Below are 6,405 nucleotides of genomic sequence, written 5' to 3'. Positions count from 1 at the left end.
GCGCCTCCTACCTCATGGCCTCCTCTTTTGTTTCTTGACGTAGGGTCCAAGTCCCCTGGATCATGTTCGGTGAGAAAATCACGTTCCCGAAGGTTTCATTCCGTTTGGACTCCGTTTGATATTCCTTTTCTTCGAAACCCTGAAATAGGCAAAAAAAACAGCAATTCTGGGCTGGGCATCCGGTTAATAGGTTAGTCCCAAAAATAATATAAAAGTGGATAATAAAGCCCAATAATGTCCAAAACAGTAGATAATATAGCATGGAGCAATCAAAAATTATAGATACGTTGGAGACGTATCAAGCATCCCCAAGCTGAATTCCCGCTCGTCCTCGAGTACGTAAATGATAAAAATAGAATTTTTGATGCGGAGTGCTACTTGGCATAATTTTAATGTAATTCTTCTTAATTGTGGTATGAATATTCAGATCCGAAAGATTCAAGACAAAAGTTCATATTGACATAAAAATAATAATACTTCAAGCATACTAACTAAGTAATTATGTCTTCTCAAAATAACATGGCCAAAGAAAGTTCATCCCTACAAAATCATATAGTTTAGTCATGCTCCATTTTCGTCACACAAGAATGCTCTCATCATGCACAACCCCGATGACAAGCCAAGCAATTGTTTCATACTTTAGTAATCTCAAACCTATAAACTTTCACGCAATATATGAGCGCAAGCCATGGACATAGCACTATGGGTGGAATAGAATATAATGAGGGGGTTATGTGGAGAAGACAAAAAGGAGAAAGTCTCACATCAACGAGGCTAATCAATGGGCTATGGAGATGCCCACCGATTGATGTTAATGCAAGGAGTAGGGATTGCCATGCAACGGATGCACTAGTGCTAAAAATGTATGAAAGCTTAACAAAACAAACTAAGTGGGTGTGCATCCAACTTGCTTGCTCACGAAGACCTAGGGCACTTGAGGAGGCCCATTGTTGGAATATACAAGCCAAGTTCTATAATGAAAAATTCCCACTAGTATATGAAAGTGACAAAACAAGAGACTCTCTATCATGAAGATTACGGTGCTACTTTGAAGCACAAGTGTGGCAAAGTATAGTAACATTGTCCCTTCTCTCTTTTTCTCTCATATTTTTTTCTTCTTATTTGGCCTTTCTCTTTTTATATATATATGTCCTTTCTCTCTCTCTCTCTCTCTCTCTCTCTCTCTCTCTTTATAATTCCTCACTTGGGACAATGCTCTAGAAAATGATGATCATCACACTTCTAGTTATTTACAACTCAGTGATTACAACTCGATGCTAGAATAAAAGATGACTCTATATGAATGCCTCCGGCGGTGTACCGGATATGCAATGGATCAAGAGTGACATGTATGAAAGAATTATGAATGGTGGCTTTGCCACAAATACTATGTCAACTACATGATCATGCTAAGCAATACGACAATGATGAATGTGTCATGATAAATGGAATGGTGGAAAGTTGCATGGCAATATATCTCGGAATGACTATGGAAATGCCATAATAGGTAGGTATGGTGGCTGTTTTGAGGAAGATATAAGGAGGTTTATGTGTGAAAGAGCGTATCATATCACGGGGTTTGGATGCACCGGCAAAGTTTGTGCCAACTCTCAATGTGAGAAAGGGCAATGCACGGTACCGAAGAGGCTAGCAAGGATGGAAGGGTGAGAGTGCATATAATCCATGGACTCAACATTAGTCATAAATAACTCACATACTTATTGCAAAAATCTACAAGTCATCAAAAACCTCGACACTACGCGCATGCTCCTAGGGGGATAGATTGGTAGGAAAAAACCATCGCTCGTCCCCGACCGCCATTCATAAGGAGGACAATCAAATAACACCTCATGTTTCAAATTTTTTTACATAATGTTTATCATACGTGCATGCTACGGGACTTGCAAACTTCAACACAAGCATTTCTCAATTTCACAACTACTCAACTAGTACGACTTTGATATTATTACCTCCATATCTCAAAACAATCATCAAGCATCAAACTTCTCTTAGTATTCAAAACACTCATAAGAAAATTTTACTAATCTTGAATACCTAGCGTATTAGGATTTTAAGAAAATTACCATGCTATTTAAGACTCTCAAAATAATCTAAGTGAAGCATGAGAGATCAATAATTTGTATAAAACAAATCCACCACCGTGCTCTAAAAGATATAAATGAAGTACTAGAGCAAAGCTATATAACTCAAAAGATATAAGCGAAGCACATAGAGTATTCTAACAAATTCCAAATCATGTATGGCTCTCTCAAAAGGTGTGTACAGCAAGGATGATTATGGTAAAATAAAAATCAAAGACTCAAATCATACAAGACGCTCCAAGCAAAACGCATATCATGTGGTGGATAAAAATATAGCTCCAAGTAAAGTTACCGATAGAAGCAGATGAAAGAAGTGATGCCTTCCGGGGCATCCCCAAGCTTTGGCTTTTAGGTGTCCTTAGATTATCTTGGGGGTGCCATGGGAATCCCCAAGCTTATGCTCTTGTCACTCCTTGTTCCATAATCCATCAAATCTTTACCCAAAACTTGAAAACTTCACAACACAAAACTCAAAGTAGAAAAACTCGTGAGCTCCGTTAGCGAAAGAAAACAAAAGACCACTTCAAGGTACTGTAATGAACTCATTCTTTATTTATATTGGTGTTAAACCTACTGTATTCCAACTTCTCTATGGTTCATAAACTATTTTACTAGCCATAGATTTATCAAAATAAGCAAACAACACACGGAAAACAGAATCTGTCAAAAACAGAACAGTCTGTAGTAATCTGTAGCTAGCGCAAGATCTGGAACCCCAAAAATTCTAAAATAAATTTCTGGACGTGAGGAATTTATCTATTAATCATCTTCAAAAATAATTAACTAAATAGCACTTTGCAAATAAAAATGGCAGCAGTTATCGTGAGCGCTAAAGTTTCTGTTTTTTACAGCAAGTTCAACAAGACTTTCCCCAAGTCTTCCCAACGGTTCTACTTGGAACAAACACTAATTAAACACAAAAACACAACCAAAATAGAGGCTAGATAAATTATTTATTGAATAACAGCAAGTATAAATATTGGGTTGTCTCCCAACAAGCGCTTTTCTTTAAGGCCTTATAGCTAGGCATAATATTTCAATGATGCTCACATGAAAGACAAGAATTGAAACACAAAGAGAGCATCATAAAACACGTGACAAACACATCTAAGTCTAACATACTTCCTATACATAGGCATCTTATAGGCAAACAAATTATCAAGGCAAGCAAAAACTAGCATATGCGAGGAAGCGGAAAGAAACAATGGCAATCTCAACATAACGAGAGGTAATTTAGTAACATGAAAATTTCTACCACCATATTTTCCTCTCTCATAACAATTATATGTAGGATCATAAGCAAATTCGACAAAATATCTATCACATAAAATATTTTCAACACGATCCACATGCATGCAAAGTTGACACTCTTCCAAAATAGTGGGATTAACATTAACTAAAGTCATGACCTTTCCAGACCCACTTTTATCAAAAATTTCATAAGATTGAACATTCTCCAAATATGTGGGATCTAAAGTTGACACTCTTCCAAACCCACTTTCAATAATATTGCAAACACTATTATCAATCGCATATTCATCATGGGGCTTAAATATTTTTTCAATATCATAAGAAGAATCACCCCAATCATGATCATTGCAACAAGTAGAGGACATAGCAAAACTAGCATCCCCAAGCTTAGGGTTTTGCATATTATTAGCACAATTGACATCAAGAGAGTTTATAGTAAAATCATTGCAATCATGCTTTTTATTCAAAGATCTATCATGAATCGCTTCATAAAGTAATTCTTCACACTTTTCAGATTCACAAATTTCAAGCAAAACCTCATAAAGATAATCTAGTGCACAAAACTCACTAGCAATTGGTTCATCATAATTAGATCTCTTAAAAATATTAGCAAGCGGATGAGGATCCATAGGTCTTAGGTTCTCTGTTTAGTAATAAATAAACAACTATTCCAACCATACGAGCAAGCAAGAAACGAGCAAAAGAGGCAAACAGGAAAAAGAGGGGGATAGAGAGAGAGGGTGAATAAAACAGCAAGGATGAAGTGGGGGAGAGGAAAACAAGAGGCAAATGATAAATAATGTAATGCGGGAGATAAGGGTATGTGATGGGTACTTGGTATATTGACTTTTGCGTTGACCTCCCCTGCAACGGTGCCAGAAATCCTTCTTGCTACCTCTTAAGCACTGCGTTGGTTTTCCCCGAAGAGGAAGGGATGATGCAGCAAAGTAGCGTAAGTATTTCCCTCAGTTTTTGAGAACCAATGTATCAATCCAGTAGGAGGCTACGCGCGAGTCCCTTGCACCTGCACAAAACAAATAAATCTTCGCAACCAACGCGATAAGGGGTTGTCAATCCCTACACGGCCACTTACGAGAGTGAGATCTGATAGATATGATAAGATAATATTTTTGGTATTTTTATGATAAAGATGCAAAGTAAAATAAAAGCAAAGTAAAAAAAGCAAAGGAAATAACTAAGTATTGGAAGATTAATATAATGAAGATAGACCCGGGGGCCATAGGTTTCACTAGTGGCTTCTCTCGAGAGCATAAGTATTCTACAATGGGTGAACGAATTACTGCTGAGCAATTGACAGAATTGAGCATAGTTATGAGAATATTTAGGTATGATCATGTATATATGCATCACGTCTGAGACAAGTAGACCGACTCCTGGCTGCATCTACTACTATTACTCCACTCATCGACCACTGTCCAGCATGCATCTAGAGTATTAAGTTCATGGAAACAGAGTAACGCCTTAAGCAAGATGACATGATGTAGAGGGATAAACTCATGCAGTATGATGAAAACCCCATCTTGTTATCCTCGATGGCAACAATACAATACGTGCCTTGCTGCCCCTACTGTCACTGGGAAAGGACACCGCAAGATTGAACCCAAAGCTAAGCACTTCTCCCATTGCAAGAAATATCAATCTAGTAGGCCAAACCAAACTGATATTTCGAAGAGACTTACAAAGATAACTAATCATGCATAAAAGAATTCAGAGAAGATTCAAATATTATTCATGGATAGACTTGATCATAAATCCACAATTCATCGATCTCAACAAACACATAGCAAAAAGAAGATTATATCGAATAGATCTCCACAAGAGAGGGGGAGAACATTTTATTGAGATCCAAAAAGAGAGAAGAAGCTATCTAGCTACTAACTATGGACCCGTAGGTCTGAGGTGAACTACTCACACTTCATTGGAGGGGCTATGGTGTTGATGTAAAAGCCCCCCGTGATGGATACCCCCTCTGGCGGAGCTCCGGAACAGGCCCCAAGATGGGATCTCGTGGATACAGAAAGTTGCGGCGGTGGAATTAGGATTTTGGCTCCGTATCTGATCGTTTGGGGGTATGTAGGTATATATAGGAGGAATGAGTACGTCGGTGGAGCAACAGGGGGCCCACGAGGGTGGAGGGCGTGCCTGGGGAGGGGGGGGGGGGTAGGCGCGCCCCCTACCTCGTGGCCTCCTCTTTTGTTTCTTGACGTAGGGTCCAAGTCCCCTGGATCATGTTCGGTGAGAAAATCACGTTCCCGAAGGTTTCATTCCGTTTGGACTCCGTTTGATATTCCTTTTCTTCGAAACCCTGAAATAGGCAAAAACAACAATTCTGGGTTGGGCCTTCGGTTAATAGGTTAGTCCCAAAAATAATATAAAAATGGATAATAAAGCCCAATAATGTCCAAAACAGTAGATAATATAGCATGGAGCAATCAAAAATTATAGATACGTTGGAGACGTATCAACCTAAAGTGCTCCTGCTCAGGTTCCGCCTTGAGACGGCGACGCTTTGTCCCAGAAGTCTTCTCTTGTTTTTTTCTAGGTCAAAACCCTTCATATAGGAGAAGATGGGATCCAGAGGCCTGCCAGGGGCCCCACAAGGCATTAGGGCATGCCTGGGGGTGGTTGCACCCTATTGCCTTATGGGCAACTGGTGGGCCCCCTCGGGTACTTCTTTGCTCCGGTATTTTTTATATATTCCATACAAATTCTCCGTAAAATTTCAGGTCATTTGGAGTTCTGCAGAATAGGTATCCCTGATGTAGCTTTTTCAGGTCCATAATTCCAGCTGCTGACGATCTCCCTCTTCATATAAATCTTGCAAATTAAGAGAGAAAATGCATTAGAATTGCATCACAAAGTGTTATATTCATCGAAAACATGATGCAAAATGGACGTATCAGCCGCCGCGCCACTGGCCCTCGCCGTAGGCCGGCGCCCCAGACGAGCGGCTGACCTGCGTCAGCCGTGGTTCTCGTGCGGAGGGGAGAAGAAGGCCCCCCCGCCGTCGCCCTTGCTGGTTGGCCTTTGC

Source organism: Triticum aestivum, chromosome 4A (assembly GCF_018294505.1).
Source record: "Triticum aestivum cultivar Chinese Spring chromosome 4A, IWGSC CS RefSeq v2.1, whole genome shotgun sequence".
Taxonomy (NCBI): domain Eukaryota; kingdom Viridiplantae; phylum Streptophyta; class Magnoliopsida; order Poales; family Poaceae; genus Triticum; species Triticum aestivum.
Note: the sequence above shows the minus strand (reverse complement) of the source record.